The following is a 20084-nucleotide window of genomic DNA, read 5'->3' on the forward strand; positions in this document are numbered from 1 at the left end:
ATCTTGGCTGCTGTATACTGTAATACCGGTGGTGACCACACCGGTATATAAGTGCTGTGTAATGATTTATTGGGCAGTTCAGCCTGACCTTCGACTAGTAAAGACCTGTTGAATTTATTCTTGTGGTCTGTGTGCAGTGATTCTTATTAACAATAACTAGAACACACAGACTTAACAGTGGCGACGATGATGATCTTACCCTGTGGCAGAGATATATCCAAGGCAGTTTAACGGACGTCGAGAAGAGGCACCCGCCCTCATCATCCTGCTGAGAAAAGACTCGGGTCTGAAGAGCAAGGAAGAATCCTGACACGAAGCCTTCCATCAGCAACAGGCAGTGATCATCCCTTCTATCACGGTGGTGGGTAAGCCGATCAGCGACGAGCAGCAAGTCGGCCACGTTGGCTGTGAAGTAGGGGAGGGAAAAATGGAGGATATAAGGGCGGAGAACTCGACCACGGCCGGGGAAAAGAGCGGTGCTAAGAACGATATTTGCAAGAAATGGATTGCCAGAGCAAATATGTTCAGACAACGGACCACAGTTCGTGTCAGAGGAATTCCAGAAATTCCTGAAGAAGAATGAGGTGAAACATTATACCTCTGCCCCATATCATCCAGCTACGAATGGGCTGGCCGAGAGGTTTGTACAGACGTTCAAAAAGGCAATAAAGGCCATGAGCGAAGATCCGATTCCACTGCAACACAAGGTGGACAATTTCCTACTGGCATATCGAAACGCCACCCATGCAACAACAAACCAAAGTCCTGCCATGATGTTCTATAACAGGAGGTTGCGGTCCAGGTTGGACTTGCTAAAACCAAATGTGCGGAGGGAAGTCGAAAACAAACAGTTCCAGCATATCAATAACAAGCCCACTCGGAGTTTTGAAGTAGGACAACCGGTGTTAGCCAGGGACTATAAAAACGAGAAATGGCAATCTGGAACAATTCGGGCCAGACAAGGGCCCCTGATGTACACGGTAGATGTTGGTGAAAACGTAATGCGACGTCATGCTGACCAACTGGTGGGATCGAGAACAAGGGTCGAGCCCATGGTTACGACAGAGACAACCGTGGAGGAAGTTAGTGAACCTGAAGCATCTACCTCAGAAGTGAATATACCTGATGATGATGTCCTATCCATAGGGGATCAACTAGATGAGTCACCCCAGCAACGAGAACCAGAGACCCCTGAAAGGCATTATCCTTCTCGGATCAGGAGGCCTCCTCAGAGACTGAATCTGTGAACTGTTTTTACATGAAGTTGTATATATATGTTATTATGTTATGTTAAATGGGGAATATATACTGTTAAGCTAAAAAGGGAGGATTGTGGTGTATGTAACCGTTCCACCTTCTTTAAGAGAACTATTTTAAGAGATGCACTACTTTATCTTGGCTGCTGTATACTGTAATACCGGTGGTGACCACACCGGTATATAAGTGCTGTGTAATGATTTATTGGGCAGTTCAGCCTGACCTTCGACTAGTAAAGACCTGTTGAATTTATTCTTGTGGTCTGTGTGCAGTGATTCTTATTAACAATAACTAGAACACACAGGCTTAACAAACTACACCTAACGTGAAAATCACACCTTCACTCCCAACACACGAGTCCTCATGTGGCAACCTGGACAAGGCATCTGCGATTGCGTTCTGCTTATAGTGTGATATTCAATCGTGTAGTCATATTGTGACAACAACACTGCCCAACGTTGCATTCTTGATGCAGCCATTTCAGGGATGGCAGATTTGGGCTCCAATATTGCTAGGAGTGGTTTGTGATCGGTTATCAGGGTAAACTTTCTGCCGATCAGGAACTGTTGGAATTTCTTGATTCCAAACACTATGGTGAGTGCTTCCTTTTCAATTTGCTCGTAGTTTCTTTCGCTCTTTGTGAGGGCTCACGATATGAACACGATTGGTTTCATCCATTACGTGGCTTATGACAGCTCCCACACCATAGCTAGAATCATCACACGCTAACTTAAGCTCACGCTCTGTGTCGCAGTGCACAAGTAGAGCATCGCTAGAGAGACTTCTCTTACAAGCGTTGTAAACTTCCTGTTGCGCTTTTGTCCACTTCCACTGGACATCCTTCTTGAGGAGCTCATGTAATGGAGTTAACATGATCGCTAACTCAGGTAAGAAACATGCGTAGTACAGGACCATTCCCAGGAAAGATCTTAACTCAGACACATTCTGTGGCTTTGGAGCATTGATGACAGCATCAACCTTTTCCTTCTCTGGTTGCAAGCCATTTGTATCAACTTTCAGACCAAGGTACACAACCTCGGGCTGCACAAAAGCACATTTGCTCCTTTTCAGTTTGACATTGTGGGCATTCAACCTTTGAAGCACTAAATCTAACACTTCTAGATTTTCTTCCTCACTGCTTGTTGCAATCAGCACATCGGCTTGATTGCATAAGCAATTTGGAACGCCTTGCGAAATCTTATCCATTGTTGCCTGGAAGATTTTGGGGAAGGACTTTACACCATACGGCAGTGTTGACGGCGAGATACTGTTGACTCTCTGTCAACATTCAGCTGAGCATAAGCATGTGACAGGTCAAGCTTGGAGAAAACCTTTGCCCCAAGTCTTGCGATGTAGGTAACGGGTACTGCTCATCGTCAGCTGCTTGGCTGATAGTAACTTTGTAGTCACCGCACAAGCGTACAGTTTTGTCTGCTTTGAGCACTACCACAATTGGGCTAGCCCATTCATTTTTGTCAGTTTTTACTAGCACTCCATTCTTTCTGAGCTTCACTAGCTCTTCCTCCACCTGACTTTTCAACACATAGGGGCCTGGCCTTGCCTTACAATAGACAGGCTTCACGTTGGACTTGATGCGGATATGCGCGTCATACCCAGTGATGCCCTCATAACCTTCTGTGAACATGCTTTTGTACGTGTTCAGCATTGTGTCAAGTCACTTCTTTGAAGCATCTACACTGAAGATGTTTTTCCAGGCTAGTTTTAACTTTCTCAACCAGTCTTTGCCCATGAGGGTTAGCCTGTTGTTGTAGCTCGCTACAATAATAGGCAGCTTTACTGACTGGCCATTGTGCTGAACTGTACATTCCAGTTGTCCACATGTCTCCAGGATTTCTCCGGGGTAGGTTTTTAACTCTACGGTACTCTTTATAAGTGGTATTTGATTAAACTTACTCTCATATGTGTCCTTACTCATGATAGAGCAGTCCGCCGCCGTGTCGATACACATATCAATATATTGCTCGTTGATCAAAAGTTTTGTACGGAAGTCTTTCTCATGACTGCTAGCATTGCCGCAACTGTAGCTACCTAGTTCTTCAACATCAGGTGTGTTCACTTCAATATTGTGAATTCCTCCCTTTTGTTGTCGCTGCTTTGCATTGCCACTAGAATGATTCTTACTTCCTGCTTCAGATCTAGCTCGGCAAGCTGTTGAAATATGGCCTTGCTTCTGGCAGTGAAAACACTTCACATTTCTGTATTGGCATGTCTGTGGTGAGTGATTTCCATTGCAGCGATAACAATTCACTGAACTGCTCTCACCGACAGGCTTTTGACTCAGTCTCACATCTTTAGGTTTGGTGGTGGCTTTGTGACTGTAGACTGTAATGATATCAGCAAATAGAGATAGTATTTGCCTGTTCGATTATGATGCCTTAATTGCATGTATTGATTGCTTGTGCCTGACCAGCAGAGGGCATGTGACCGAGAAAAGCAAGGCAGTTAGTTTCGTTTCGGTTTTGTTCTAGATGCAGCACAAGCATAATGTCTCCAGTAAATGTTGTATAAAGAGTTGAACAGACTTTAGATTAAAAGACATTGGCCTAGAAATTCGGTGGGCTTTGCGCCCAGTTACAGCCCAAAGAGGGCTTCTGCGCCAGTAGGGGTGGTAGCGCTGATTTTGAGGGCCGCGGTAATGGCGGCGGTAGCCGGTAGCGCTGCGCCGGGACCGATGACATCATCGGTGTGCGCAGTGCCCCGGTTCCACCCCGCTACCGCCCCGACCCCCATCTTCAGTAGCGGCCGCCTCTTCCGTGGCGGCCGCTAACAACATCGGGAGACCAGGTCCTTACTGCAGCCTTAGCGGGGCGCTTTAAGGTGGAGGTGCGGCCGGCCGCTTTTTCGGCGGCTGCCTGCCCGCACCTCCTTCCCCGGCCTCCTCCAACCCCCCCCCGCGGCATTGCCGGCTGGTTTCCGTGGAGCCCGGCACTTCTCCGTTGTGCCGGGCTCTTTTGCCGGCACTCGCGATCGGGGATCCGGCCATTGCAGGCACCTCCTCCTTAAGAGAAGGAGGAGGCCTGCAGTACAGCAGCCTGCCGCACCGCATCGGGTGGCGCAGCGGCACCGGGAGCGCTGAAATTCACTTTCAGCACCCCAAGCGGGGGCGGGCACACCCTGGAACAGCGCCCGGTTCTGCTTTGGGGCGCTAAAAGTGAATATGGGACAGGCGCAACTGGCTCCGCGGCCAGTGCAAAATTTTCAGCGCAAACGAGCTGGCGGGGCTATACCCAATTTCTAGGCCATTCTCTTTCATAAATATCTCGTCATTGAACCCACAAAGAAATCAATACATGGTGTCAGAAGTGGCTGAAAGAGATGAAGAGAAAACATCTGAAGTTAAATCAGCTCTCCACAGATTAGCAAGCCAAAAGAGAACATCGTTGCTTACCATTAGAGAATAGCTAACGAAGTGAAAAAATGGAAGGTTTACACCCACCGGCGATGCTTCAGTTGACAGGTAATGTGGCTGAAAATTGGAGGAGATTCAAACAACGTGTGGAATTGTATTTATCAGCAATCAGAGCTGACGATAAAAGTAATAAAAAGAAATCGTCACTGTTTTTACATGTCGTGGGTGAGGAAGCGCTGGAGGTGTATAATAATTTCACATTCGCTGTTGATGGAGACAAAATGAAACTAGATAAAATAATGGAACGGTTTGAGGCCTACTGCATACCTAAACATAACGTGACATTTGAGAGGCACAGATTTTTCACATGTGTGCAGAAAATGGGTGAGACTATTGATCAGTATGTGACTGAACTGAGAAACAGAAGCAAATCGTGTGAATTTGGGGGACTGACAGACTCGCTGATAAAAGACAGACTGGTGTGTGGTATTCCAGATAATGGTCTAAGGGAAAGACTGCTAAGAGAGCAAGATCTAGACCTGGGAAAAGCCATAGCACTGTGTAGGGCTACAGAGACTGTGAAGTTGCAAGCAAAGGAGCTGTTCAGTGACAATAGCTGCAACGTGGATGCAGTGAGAATGAACGGACACAAACCGTTTAACAAAAAGAGCGCCAATGTGAAAAAAGAGGCGTCGCCAGCGAACGAAAATGAAAGGGACAATCGAAAGTCATGTAGTCGATGCGGTACACAGCATCCACCAAGAAAGTGTCCAGCATATGGTAAAACATGCAATAGTTGCAACAAGAACAACCATTATGCCCGTTGCTGCAAGAACCAAGTGCAACAAAGCAAGGTCCATGCAGTAGATGAAAGCGACATAGAGGAGTTCAATGTAGATGTTGTGTCTGAAAACAAAAAAGAAGAAAGAGACTGGATGTTGACACTAAAAGTGAATGACATACACATTCCATTTAAATTGGATACTGGAGCACAAGTTAATGTGATATCAGAGACTGATTTTAAGAAAATTAGACCCAGACCAAAGATACATGGAATCAAAGTGAAAGTGACAGGATACTCAGGTACTGAAATACCAGTGAAAGGAAGATGCATTGTCAAAGTGACACACAAGGACAGAGAGCACATGCTAGCATTAATCGTGGTGCCAAAGGATGTGCAAGCCATACTAGATTTAAAAGCCTGTGAGAGACTGAACCTGGTAAAGAGAGTCCTCGTTGTGGAAAGCGAAGGAGAGACAGTCTATGATGAACTGAATGTTGCGTACACACCGGGTAAGCTGAGGTATACAGCAAACACGTTGTCCAGAGCTGTTGACCCAGGAGAGCCCGCAAACACAGTGAAAAGACTGAAGTACAAGGCAAAAGACAGTGGAACTGACTTCTACCAAAGCATGCTTGTATACCGCACAACGCCGCTCGAGTGTGGTATGTCACCAGCCCAACTCCTGATGGGACGTCAGCTAAGGTCAAACCTACCCATCCCGGAGAACCTCCTGAAAACAAAAGAGGGGGAGAAAGTGAGGAAGTTCAAAGAACAACAGAAAGAAAAGCAAAAGTACTACTATGACAGAGGAACACAAAACCTACCTGAACTCCACACTGGTGACCAAGTAAGGTTGAAAGACAAAACAAACACATGGACTCAGAAGGGAACTGTCCTGAGTGAAGTTCAACCAAGATCATACACCATTCAGACAGATGGGGGTGCTGTTCTGAGAAGAAATCGTCGAGATCTTCTCATGGGACCAGCCACAGCAGGTCAAGAGACTGATACTGTTGAACAACCTGATCACACAGCTGAGAAACCATCATCTGAGGCAACAACTCAGATTCAAGGACAATCAATCAGAAAATCCTCAAGATACGTGAAGCCTCCTGAGAGACTCATTGAGCAAATTTAAGGACTATTGTTATAGAAGGAAGTAATGTTATCTTATTCTTTCTTCAAGTTCTAGTGTATTGACATACTTCATGTGAACACACAAAGCAAGGTTAAAAAACCTTGATCATGATAACGTAAGTTCATTAAGTGTTACAGTTAAAATGCAGATTAATACAAAGAAAACATGTTGTTAGTTAAAAGTAAAATACTTTTGTTTTAAGAAAAGGAGATGTAATGATATCAGCAAATAGAGATAGTATTTGCCTGTTCGATTATGATGCCTTAATTGCATGTATTGATTGCTTGTACCTGACAAGCAGAGGGCATGTGACCGAGAAAAGCAAGGCAGTTAGTTTAGTTTCGGTTTCGTTCTAGATGCAGCACAAGCATAATGTCCCCAGTAAATGTTGTATAAAGAGTTGAACAGACTTTAGATTAAAAGACACTGGCCTAGAAATTCAGTTGGGCACGCCAGCCGTTAGCGCCTTAGGAGGAGTAGATCTCGAGCACTAGGCGCTTAGCGCCCGGGCGCAGCGCGATCTGCGCCTCGCCCCAACTTCAGTACACATTTAGCGCCGGCGCAAAGTCTTAGCGTGCGCCCTGCTGCGCGCTCAGATCATGACGTCATTTACTAGTGCAACGCCCTTTGTGCGCCCCGAACCGGAACTTCACTCGCGCCAGGCCATTGTGCGCCGGGCGGCCCTAACGACTGTGAAGTGGAACGGTACACAGCCGAGGCGGGCCGCGGGGAGCGCTAATTAAAGGGCACTTACCCTGCACTATAAAGGCCAGCCATTTTGCAGCATTCACTCTTGTGCAACGGTTTTTTGGAGAGAGACCAAGGAGGAGAGCTTACTGGTTTGGACCAACACTAGGACAGGTATTTTTGGCTCAGGCCAGAGCTTAGCAATTATCTTTGCCTTCATTGAGAGCTCATTGTTTGCCAGCATATAATGGGGGCTGCATTGGGTGCCAACGCTGACTTTCAGCCTTATGCCAGAAGGGCTTACAGACGCCGTGAGAGAGTGGCAGCCCTGGCTAGACGCAGAGGGGGCAACAGGCGTCGTCAACTGAGGCCTTACCCACCCAGGGTATACCGCCAGCAGTCCTCCTATCTGACCATGTCTGCCGCGAGGCTGCGATTCAGAAGGGAGGTGGTTGCAGACATCTGCCAGCTGCTTCAGAGAGATCTGCAGCCACAGCTGATGCGCAGGACGTCTCTGTCGGTGGCAGTGAAGGTGATAGTGGCTCTCAACTTCTATGCCACCAGCTCCTTCCAATCCGCTGCTGGGGACATCGCTAACATCTCCCAGTTCGCCGTGCATTGCTGCATCCGCCAGGTGACCGAAGCCCTTTTCAGAAGGAGACGTCAATTCATCTCCTTCCCCATGACCCTGGACAAGCAGCAGCAGCGTGCAGTGGGATTTGCAAGAATAGCGGGCTTCCCCATGGTGCAGGGCGCCATTGACTGCACGCATGTGGCTTTGCGGGCACCTCTGGAGCATGCCGAGGATTACCGCAACTGGAAGGGCTACCATTCCCTCAACGTACAGCTGGTGTGTGACCACAGGCAGCGCATCCTAGCTGTCAATGCCCGCTTTCCAGGCAGCAGCCACGATGCCTTTATCCTGCGACAGACAACTGTGGCTGACATGTTCCAGGCACAGCCTCCCCCAAGAGGATGGCTTATCGGGGACAAAGGCTATCCTTTGTGTACCTGGCTCATGACCCCGCTCCGCGCGCCCACGACCCCTGCTGAAGAGGCATACAACGAGAGCCATCAAGCGACTAGGAACATCATAGAACAAACAATCGGCGTCCTCAAGCAATGGTTCCGCTGTCTCGATCGCTCCGGGGGAGCCCTCCAGTATTCGCAGGAGCGAGTCTCCCAATTCGTTGTCGTTTGCTGCATGCTGCACAACCTGGCTATCCACAGGACTCAGGCACTGCCACCTCACGTTGGACCCCCACCTCAGGAGGAGGAGCAGGAGGAGCACGAGGAGGAGGAGGACGAGGAGTACCAGCCCAGGAGGGAGGCACAAGGTCCAAGGGCCGCCCGTCGGCGGCTTATTGAACGTCACTTCTAGGCCCCCTGTCAGGGAATGGCTTGTGCCAATGAAAGAACATGATTGCAGCCGCTCCGCAAGCCCTCAGCCGGTTAAGGCAACAAACACTTCAAAGATCAAACATGGACAATGTTAATAAATAAAATGCTTTATTGTACAAACTCAGGGCCCTTCCCACATGAAAACCAAAAACAGACGAAACCCCCAAAAAACACTCAAACACATTACTCGCTCCCACAACCTGGAGAGGATTAACAAAACAGTGCAACTAAAATGGCCGTCATCCTCGGCCTTCGTAAAAAACAAACATCACATCCTCGGCCTTCAAAAAACAAACATCCAATTCTCGGCCTCAAAAAACAAACATCCAATTCTCGGCCTCAAAAAACAAACATCCAATTCTCGGCCTCAAAAAACAAACACAACTGGCCACACATTCGACTTTTTGGCCCGCTAGGGCGATGCCTTGGCCATCTTTGTGTGGCCCCTGCCCGCCCTGCTGCTCCTCCTCAAAGTAAGGCCATTGGCTGCTGCAAGGCTGGGGGCAGGCTCCAGAGGGGCACACGTCGTGACGGCAGATGCCCTTGGGGGTCGGCCTAGTCGAGGTCTGGCCGTCGAGCGGGCGGCTGTTGAATGCTGCAGCTGTGGCTGGCCAGCATCAGTCGCTGCAGCAGCTCCTGGCCGCTCCACTGGGGGAGTGGCAGTGGCGGCTGGAGGAATGGGGGCAAGCTGGCGGGTGGCAGGCACTCGTTGGTCACCTGAAACACTGGCACTCGCCCGGGCCAGCACTGCAGCATGCGCACCAATCTGCCGAGGGACAGACCGCTGTGCTGCTGCAGCGCGCCGGGTGCCCTGGCGCTGCCTGGCTGACACAGCGAGTGTGGCAGCAGTGAGTGCCCATGTTGACCTGTTCAGTGACCTCATCAGAGCACCCAGTGACTGCACGGCACCACTGATCAGCTGCCCACTCGCTGCCTGAGCTGCCCCGAATGCCGCCCGACTCGCTGCCTGATCTGCCCCGAATGCCGCCCGACTCGCTGCCTGGTCTGCCCCGAACTCCGCCAAACTGATGGCCTGTGAGGCCCCGACATCGGTGACACTCCGAGAGAGGGACTCGATGGCCTCAGGCAACCGTGCCACTACCCCCATGAGCTCCGTGTGCCGGCGCTCCGAGTCCGCGGACAAGTCCTCGAGGCGTTCCATCTCCTCGGCGAAGACCATCTCCGGACTGGAGGCCGGACTCTCCCTCTGGGGAGAAGGCCGCCGAGCTGGCCGACCCTTCTTGCATTGCTGGACGCCGCTGGGCCCAGCAATTGGACTCCCCTCCGACCCTTCCCCCCTCTGGGGAGAAGGCCGCCGAACTGGCACCCCCCTCCCGCATTTCTGCAGGCCGCAGGCCCCATGAGCTCCCCTCCCCTCCAACACTTCCGCGACGCTCCCCTCCAGGGAAGACGTGTCCCCTACATTGGCATGGGTTGCCACGGCTGAGGGTTCCCCTGATGGGCCGCCTTCCTCTTGCTCCTCCTCCTCCTCCTCCTCTGAGGGGCTGTCACTGGCAATTTCAGGGACCTCCTCCTCACCATCTGAAAGCAGGAAGGCACAAGAGTAGCTTTAGAGTGAGGAGAGGGCGTCAGCGAGGGATGCATGAGTGGTGGCATTCAGCGCATTGGTCGGACAGTGGCAAAGGATGTAGATCTGATGCGCAAGTGGGACGAGAGAGGTCCAAACGTTGATGTCCTTACCATTGGTGCCCAGAACAGGGTCGGCATCTCCACATGCAACGGGGCCAATCACCCGGCCACCCATGATGCGCTCCACGCGATGTTGCAGCTCGGTGAGCGGCTGGATCTGGGGTCGGCCTCCCCCGGTCGCAGTCCGGCTCTTCTTGTTATTGGCCAGCTTGGCCTGCAAGAGAAAGGACGGCCTCTAAGTACAGTGTGTAGCCCTGATCTTGTGTGCACTGCCTCCCATGGTGGAATAGCCTGGCCAGTGTGTCGCCCTGATCTTGTGTGCACTGCCTCCCATGGTGGAATAGCCTGACCAGTGTGTCGCCCTGATCTTGTGTGCACTGCCTCCCATGGTGGAATAGCCTGGCCAGTGTGTCGCCCTGATCTTGTGTGCACTGCCTCCCATGGTGGAATAGCTTGGCCAGTGTGTTAAGTGCAGAATGTGCAATTGATGTTCATGCCTGTTCCATAGCTGCTGGATGAGGGCTGGCCATTAGGGCTTTCAGGTCACTTTGCCCATAATGTGAGGTGCACATGCAAGGATGAGGAGGTCACTGGAAAGGGTACTCACCCTGACAATCCGCGTGAGGTCATTAAACTTTTTGCGGCATTGGACACCGGTCCTGGGGACCTCGCTGTTGGCTGACACCTTGCTGGCGACATGCCTCCAGGCTCTCCGGTAGGCGCGGACCGGCGCCTTCCTGCCATTGTCCGGGTACAAAATATGGCGCCTCTTCTCCACACCACCAACCAGCACACTCAGATCACGCTCTGAGAAGCGCTGCGCTCGTTCACGGGCCCTCTGCATGGCTTCAGGCGCTATTTGGGTCCAGCAGCAGTGTTCAGGCCTAGCTGGAGGGCTCCACTATCCAGGGCGTGGCAGCAGACAAAGTTGACCCTTCCCCCTTAAGAGCTGGCCGGCGCCAGGGTGTCTGCTGTCAATCACGAGATGGCCGCACCTGCGCTGCGCCCGGCCTGGACGCTCTCGCTCAGCACCTCCAGCTTAGCGCCTAAAGAGAGACGTCCAGCGCCAGTTTTAGTGCTCGAGCAAACTCTTAGGGCGAAGCTAATGAATATCGGAGAAGTGGCCTCGATTTGGCGGCGGGCACAAACTTTAGCGGCCGCCCGACTTTAACGCCCCAAAAGTGGCTACAATGAATTTCTAGGCCATTCTCTTTCATAAATATCTCGTCATTGAACCCACAAAGAAATCAATACATAGACCTCAGCTGCACTAGTCACGTGAGTTGGACGGAGCTCCCTAGCATTCTTAGACGCCATTTCCATAGATAGGGCAATTTTGCATACTATGTCAAACATTAGGTTTGGAGTGTTCAGTAACTTGGACTGTGTGCGCTCATCCACCAGTCCACACACAAATTTATCTCGCAACGCACGATCCAAATATGTGCTGAAGTTGCAATGCAAAGACAGGTTTTTAAGAGCTACATCGTACTCACTGATGGTTTCACTTTGTTTTTGGCTTCTGGTACCAAACTTATAGCTCTCTGCCATTTCTAATGGCTTTGGGTCGAAATGGTCCCTGAGTTTCTCGACAATGGGCCAGAAACTCGGGTCCCCGCGGGTGAGTACGCGCTGTATACTCATGCGTAGGGCCAACGAAAGTGCCGGTTTCGTGCCTGCACTGCGCATGCGCTGGAAACCGGAACTTCCATTCCCCTGAAGGAAGGGGTTCGAGGGTCAAACGCATGCGCCGGAGAGGCAGCGCGTAGGCCTGGAACTTCCGATTTTTTTTCCCAGGTTTCTCCGGGAAGGTAAGTCTCCAGCAGCTGCGCATTTAAAAAGCTGTCACAAGGCCTGCTTTTAACAAGGTAAGTGGTGAATTAAGTAAAATTAAAACATTTTTTCCACAGGTTTATTATTTTTAAATACTTTAAAGAAAGGTAAGTTTATTTTTAGCCCCATTAAAAACTGTAATTAATCTTTTCAAAAATTTAAATTATTGTTTAAAATAGTTATTTTATGTAATTTATAGTTATTTTAAAAATGTGTTTTTAAAAAAAAAATGTATTTGAAGTTTTAGTTAGGTTTTGGGGCCGATCTCTATTAATAGATTTGACAGGTCTTCCTGTCAAATTTATGAATGGAGATTCCCTGCTACGATTGGCTCTCCATGGCCCATGTGATCCCAGGGGACGCTTTGAACTAACTGCGCCCCTGGGATACGCAAGCACTGCGCGCCGGCAGTTGGAGGAGGCCCAGGATCGGAATCCCACGCAGGCCCACAGCTCAACGGCCGGCGCGCTAGGTAAGTGCAGGTCAGGGGCTTGCACCCGCGGGAAGCCTCCGATCCGAATTTCTGGGCCAATGTCTTCAAACGACGCATCCTTCATTTTCCCCGGCACGTGTAGGTTTGTCAACATTCCGTAGACCTCTGGCCTGATCTCCGTTAGAAAAGTTGCTTTTTCCATTCACAAATTACTTTATTTTGAGCTTGAACATTCTCATCTGCACCTTCGGTCTCAATAATGTTATTGGCCCTAAAAAAAATCTCCATCCGCTCAATGTAAAACTGAATGGTTCGGGAGCTTGGTCATACAGGCCGAGGCTTCCGATGAATCCCATAGGTGCGGCCATGATTGTCCCGATCCCGCTGTGTATACATGTAAAATCAAAGCATGGAAAATTCTGCATGAGCATTTACAGTAAAACATTGCAAAAGTTCAGTTTAGGTGTCACAAATTCACCTTAAACTTTTCCACTCAAAGTTTGAACACTGTGTCCTTCCATAATCCCTAAAAATAGCTTTAGGATCCCGTCCTCATCACCAAAAATGTAATATATGTGGATAGGACAGAGACAGGATGAATTGCTAGTCCATGTGCTTGTTTTACTAAGCCAGAACGAACTGAGCATGCTCATACTAAACCATGTGATAACACATTACAGGTGGAAGTTCAGTAGGGACTGATGGGTGGGGAAGAGAGGGGGAAACCCGGGGCAGCGGAGGCCTAAACTTTCCTTGTTGTGCCTGGAGAAGCACTCCTGCTCCACGTAGGCCCACAAGGAAAGTAAAAAAGAACAGGACAAACACTTACTTTTTTGGCCCTCTTCTGCCCCAGCTCCTCTTCACGCTAGGATCTCCCGTGCAGGACTCTGGTTAAAATAGCAGTCGGGCCCCACTGATGTCATCGGAGCGCGATCTGCACATTTAAAGACCCTGTCAGAAGAGTAGGTTAAGATTGGAAGCTGTAGGAAGATAGCAAGACGTTGGCGGGTAAGACACAAGGCGATTTTAACTGCCTGCCTGGTTGCTGCCGGGCAGGCAGTGTTAAAATTGCCCCTGCCCTATCCAGAATGAGCCAGAACATCAGTATAACTCCTAATTTGTTAATAGTCAGCTTGTTTGATATTCTGTTGATGTTGAGTCAATATTTGCTATACTGAGTTTCAAAGGCTTTTAAGATATTTTATTGCTAGATTAGTCATTTAATTATTTGTCAAGAATATCATTTAAAAAGTAACTAGCAGTAATTAACTTGAAGGCATGACCAGACCAACTATTTTCCTCACAATAGTAGTTGTAGCACTTGGGGTTAGTCTCATGCTAAAGTAATCAGTGATATAGTAAAACTTTCAAATAATTGCTTGCCATTGCATGCTTTGTTTGCTGATTATATTCTGCAAAATAAATGTTTGCCAATCAAAACTCTTAGAAACGGTCAACTGACTGCCATCAAGTCACCGGTGTCTGAGGAACATTTTGCCGCTGTAAAGCATGAAATGATGGCTTTGCAATGGTTTAGGTATCTCACAGATTTCACAAGCAATTATAAAATAACGGAATGTGTCATGAGGCTGTTGAAGTGTTTTGGATTTCACTGTCATTATAAACTAGTGCATCACCATTATGTCACGACCAGATGTTGATGTAGGTTCCACTTTTAGTTTTATTTTGTGGGTGTTCACGGTCCTATGATGACGAGATTGTATCTTGCATCTAGCTTTAGGGGTATGTTCCTGCAATTATCGCAGGGGTGATATTTTGCTTTTGCTGCTACTCAATTGCATCCAGAAAGAACGGCTCTTCCGAAGCGCATCCATAGAATACACTTCTAATGCAGTGGGGGATTTGCATTCTCATTTTTTTTTTTACAAATGCATGCCTGTGCTTGGTAGGAGCTGAACAGGAGCTTGTATCATCACTAGCCTCACCAGTCTGATTTCCTTCAATGATATTCCTCTTTTCACAAAAGCACTTGAGGAATAATTTTACCAGTCTGAGGCTTCCAACTGGCAGCGCAAGCTAATAAAATAACTCCTATGGTGATTTCTTAGTCTTTAATACCTGGGTCAATTTTCAATCTCTTTCTTCGGCTTTCAATTGTGACTTAAAGCTCTCAGCTGCTCAACAGACATTTGTAGCCTTTTGTGATGCTAACTAAAGTCGATTAAATGTTCTACATTTGTGCTCCTGATGCAGAGAATTGCACTCTGGGAGCACACGTTGTATTTTGTGTCCGTTACTTGGCCTACCCGAGTTTTTGTCGATTTAAAGTTTATAGAGTGTCTCCAAAGTAGTTTGTGCGTGCTGTCACTGCTCTTAACAAAACGCTCTCATAGTCTGTCAAATGTGGCAGTAACAGATTCCTGTAGCTCAGTGTCTGAAGTCTCAATTACAACAGTCAAAGACTGTCAAAGAATGTTGTTCTGCACTTGCTCCCTCCTATGGTACCCTGCATTTGAGCAAATGCCTCTTGCATGACTGCGATGCTGTCACGGGTGCACTGCTGCGCATTCTCTGCCAACAGGCGCAGGCTACTCATGCTGCAGTTAAAGCATGTTGCAAAATCCTTTGGCCCTGCCTCAGCTCTTGCCTGAAGATAAGCCCAATAGTACTGATGTGCCTCAATGAATCCGAGACTCAACGTTAACGGAGCAAAGCAAGGCTTTTATTAACTCAGAAAATAATACACAGTGGAGAAGTGTCTCTCATCCAGAGATCTGCTGTACTGCCTGTGAGACACGCTGGGGCCTGCTTAAGTAGGGGCCAGGTATGGGCAGAGCCCTACACACAATACAATACAGGTAAGGAAATGAAACTGAAACTAAACTCCCCTGCTTGTCACAGTCACAGGCACAATCAAACACAGAGAATACAGAGTGCCTGATGAATGGCATATTTCATCACAAGTACTGCCCGCACGGTTGACGTACGATGTGAGTGACTGCAAGACCAGATCTTGCTGTTTTCTTTTCTGCCAGATCCACTTGCTCCTCTTCACTTGCGAACCGTAATTCACCCGGCACCCTTTCCTCAAACTTGCTAACTATCCTCCGGGATGCTCGTATCTGTGGTGGTGTTGAAGGCAGGGCGGTGCTTGATGCAAGTTGTCATGGAGTGCCAGTGCCCTTGGTGCCACCTTGTCTCGTTTCATCCTGGGAATAACTTATAAGAAGAGAAAAACAAACCAATTTATAATACATCCTCTAGACAATGGCCCAGAAATTCGGGTTGGAGGCTTCCCGCGGGTGCAAGCCTCCGACCCGCACTTACCTAGCGCGCCGGCCGTTGTGCTGTGGGCCCGTGTGGGATTCCAATCCTGGGCCTGCTCCAACTGCCGGCGCGCAGTGCTTGCGTATCCCAGGGGCGCAGTTAGTTCGAAGCGTCCCCTGGGATCACGTGGGCCGTGGGGAGCCAATGTTAACAGGGAATCCGTATTCATAGATTTGATTGGAAAACCTGCCAAATCTATGAATACAATTCAGCCCCAAGACATCACTAAAACTTCAAATAAATTTTTAAAAAACATCACATTTTTAAAATAACTATAAATTACATAAAATAACTATTTTAAACAATAATTTAAATTTTTGAAAAAATTAATTACAGTTTCTAATGGGGCTAAAAATAAACTTACCTTTCTTTAAAGTATTTAAAAATAATAAACCTGTGGAAAAAATGTTTTAATTTTACTTAATTCACCACTTACCTTGTTAAAAGCAGGCCTTGCGACTGCTTTTTAGAAGCGTAGCTCCTGGAGACTTACCCTCCCGGAGAAACCTGCAAAAAAACCTTAAGTTCCAGGCATACGCGCTGCCTCTCCGGCGCACGCGTTTGACCTGTGAACCCCTTCCTTTAAGGGAATGGAAGTTCCGGTTTCCCGCGCATGCGCAGTGCATGCACGAAACCGGCACTTTCGTTGGGCCTACACGTGAGTACCCAGCGCGTACTCACCCGTGGAGGCCCGAAGTTCTGGCCAAATTGCCTTCAGAGAGAGGCTGGAATCTAAGATATTTTGTGCTTTATGCAGCTGCTTAACTAGTGCAGCCTCTGCTGTGAGGAGTATGAAAGGAAGTCAGAATATGAAGTTTCATAATAATTAGAGGATGCTTACTGGGGTGGTGCGGGAGGTGTGGCACCATACCTTGAAACTCAACATCGGTAATGCCCTCTGACGGAAAGCACGAGGACTATCTCTTCATATTGCGTCAGCTGCTTAACAATGACTGGTCTTCTGTCTGTCCTGGTCCTCTCCTTGCAGTTGCGTACTGCCTTGGCTTATGGGCAAAACACAAAACACAGTCAAGAAGATGATAGGAACCCAAGCGCCTACGTGCCCAGACCACCTCCCCCTCAGTGCCAAGACTTTGCAGATGAGCTAGCATGCTGTTTTTGCAAGCAGTATTGTATTCAAGCAAGGCTCGGAATTGCTACAGCGCCCTCCGTCTTCCATTGTATGCAAGAGTATAGTGACAAGGGGCAATGTTTTCTCTGAGGGTACAGGCGAGAAACATTTCCATTGAGGCCATGCTTTGCATGAATGAAGAACAAACACGTATGCAAAGGAGGGTACACTAACCTTGGGACTTCTCTGGGATACCTGAAAACTTCTTCCTCAGTTGCTTGTAGTTACAGTAGACGTAGAAGATTACATTCATTCTCTCAGCTACTTTCCTCTATGCAACTTGTGCCTCCATCTTCACAGACAGGATGTCCTTCTGCTCCAAAAAGGAAAATGCCTCCTTTCCCACACCTCCTGTAGCAGGATCTCCATGGTGCCCTCAGTGAAGGGGGGGGCGCATTTTGCCCACACTTTTTCTTTCAGCCATTTGTTTTAGGATCTATGAATTTTCTGCTCACACAAAACAATAGTGTCCTCCTCTTTGAGGGCCAGCAGCAGCCTGGCCAGACTTTGTGACTCCCAACCAATAGTACTGCTGGCCTAACATCCTGCTCACATGATGTGGATGTACCCATGCTGGCGCCTAGATCCTATTCAGAGTAAGGAGAGAAGCTTTCCTAGTAAACCTTTGCAAGGCCAGCTCTCTGGACCGCCAGTATTGGTACATCCACATCATGGATGTGGCTTGGTTTTGCTCCGAAAATTGAGACTACGATGTCTACATTGAGATTAAAAAAGGACCCCTTTGAACCATATGAGGCATGACATTGTGCACAGGGACCAACCTGGCAACATGAATGTAGTTGATGACCCTCTTGATTCTAGGAAAGGAACCAGTTCTGTAGAATTGTACTCCCTTCTCTTTCAGCCATTTGTTTGCTACTGTTGGACTGCAATACAAGTAATGACATTGTTGGCCCTATTCAATAATGTATCAGAGACCTCGTTGTAACATCTCTGGGCAGCAAAATGGCTGTCACTGCAGATGCCTCCATCTAGGAGGAGCACCATGCATAAAAGTTGCCGATCATGCTGACTTTGACGTCATCTAGCAGTGCCATTATGAATGTTGCCTGTCAGTCTGAGGTCTTCCTGAAGGAAATAACACAACTCTGACAATGCCTTTGTGTTTATCTTCAGTTTCTCTGCGCCATTACCAGAGATGAGTAAGATTGGAGCAGCAGGACTTGGCGGTATGTCACCTGAGATCATGGGCAGCCCTTTACTGCTCCTCTGCCAAGACCCAGGTTACGTGGATCACTAAAAGCAGTTCCCACAGTGCACAAAATCCTAGAATCTGTAAAGAGAATTTTAAGCTACTCACCTTTAAATAACGTCTCCAGTTTTCGCACTGCAGAGAGAGATTAGTGTACCAAACCAGTCACATTACTGCTGAAATCTGAAGCACTCCTTCAGTGCCCAATTTACTGGGTTAATTGCTATTCTAGATGAATTACATACATTAATTAGTGCTTAAATAAACATTATTCTTACAGTAATTTTGATAGGGGCAGGGAAAGAGTAGTAAATGATGGCTATATCACATCCAAATTTCCTGCAGTTACTCATTTGCTGACCATGTTAAGCTTAACACTGACAGCAGTTATCTGGAGCACATCAACCAACTCTATCCACTCTTTTTCTGATGATTCCACTCTACATTCACCCACTTCTTTCAGGTTGGATACCCGCAGTATTCACAACCCCGAGTCCTTCGCAGTACAATTGCTGAGCCACAACATCTTGATCTCTTCCATTCCCCTTCAATGGGGCAAGGAAATGCTCTTTTTAATTCTTCAGAGGTGCAGTTTCATATCTCTCACAAGTCTAATCGCCACCTTAAGTTGTTCTTTCATTGACTCTAGCCTTTGCTCACCTCGCATGGGACAGCCATGTCTCCATTGCTAAAGCTGCCTCCAAGAAACTTGGTTTCCATTTTTTGTGCAGAACACTTCTTTTCCCCATTGCAACTCTTAGCTTTCTATAAAACCTTGGTCTATCCAAGACTTGAAGACTGCTTCTAGCATCTGGGCAGCCTCTTTCAGCAACTCACATTCTTGGACAGGGGACATAAAAAAGCTTTGTGCCTGATGGGTGATTATTTTACTATTTTCCTGTTCTACGAAGCTCTTGTAAATATTTTCAAACAGTATTTGTCTATTTCTGATTGCATAATGACATTGCCAAAATGTTCCAAAATTAAAACAAACAAACCCCCCCCTTCCCCGAAAAATATTAGGAAAAGCATTTTTAAAAAGCAAACAGTAAAACCTATTGGGGGGAAAAAAATCATTAAAATGTCTGTCTTTACATAGGAAACTAAGCCCACTCCAGATAGACAAGGGGAGTGCACAGAGCTCAGCTCATCATAATCAATGTCAAGTCACATGCCATTTTTTGGGTGGTCTCCAATGGTCCCTTTTAGGGCCGCTGATTAGGCCACTCACTGCCTGGTACAAAGGGGTGGGGCCGTGTGCGGTGCCACTCTGCCCATTTGTACCTCAGAATTACAATCAGCGTCATATGTGTCATAGGACCCCACTTTGCATATTACAAGTTGTCTGCCGCTCTTGGCTCTCCATCTCAGGACCCTACCCAAGGTGGAAACGGCTGGAGTGCCAGTGTAAAAGTGACAGGTTGCCATTTTGGCCCGCTACCACTCTGTTTATGCCAGGCAGAGCTAATTACAATTGGCCCTCATAGCTTACCCGAACTGCCAAAGTTCAAGAAAGCATTGGAAAAAGTTATTTTTAAGTTCTGGCTTTCTTCTTGAAGATTTAGTGTGGTATGATAGCAGAAATGAAAAGTTTCATGGTATAGTTCGCAAGAGAAAATGGCTTCTGTGTACTCTCGTTTTATTTAGTATGCAGGAGTTGTTTATTTACATAATCTACGATTCCAAAGTTTACCATTTAATTCATTTAAGAATGGCAGTACTGAAGCTTGACTGAAGTTCCCCATCTACCTTGTCCCTAAAAAGTCTGCATCCTCAAATCCATATAAACTGAAGTTGGAGGGGGACAGATGCCATAGTTAGTAAACATTTCCATGGATACCAGCAGTGTTCATTGATCAACCCAGCATGAGTTGGCCAGAAGAGCTGCAGGAAGAGAC

This window comes from Somniosus microcephalus, chromosome 22 (assembly GCF_052327205.1).
Source record: "Somniosus microcephalus isolate GS21.2 chromosome 22, FLI_Smic_1.0, whole genome shotgun sequence".
NCBI lineage: Eukaryota > Metazoa > Chordata > Chondrichthyes > Squaliformes > Somniosidae > Somniosus > Somniosus microcephalus.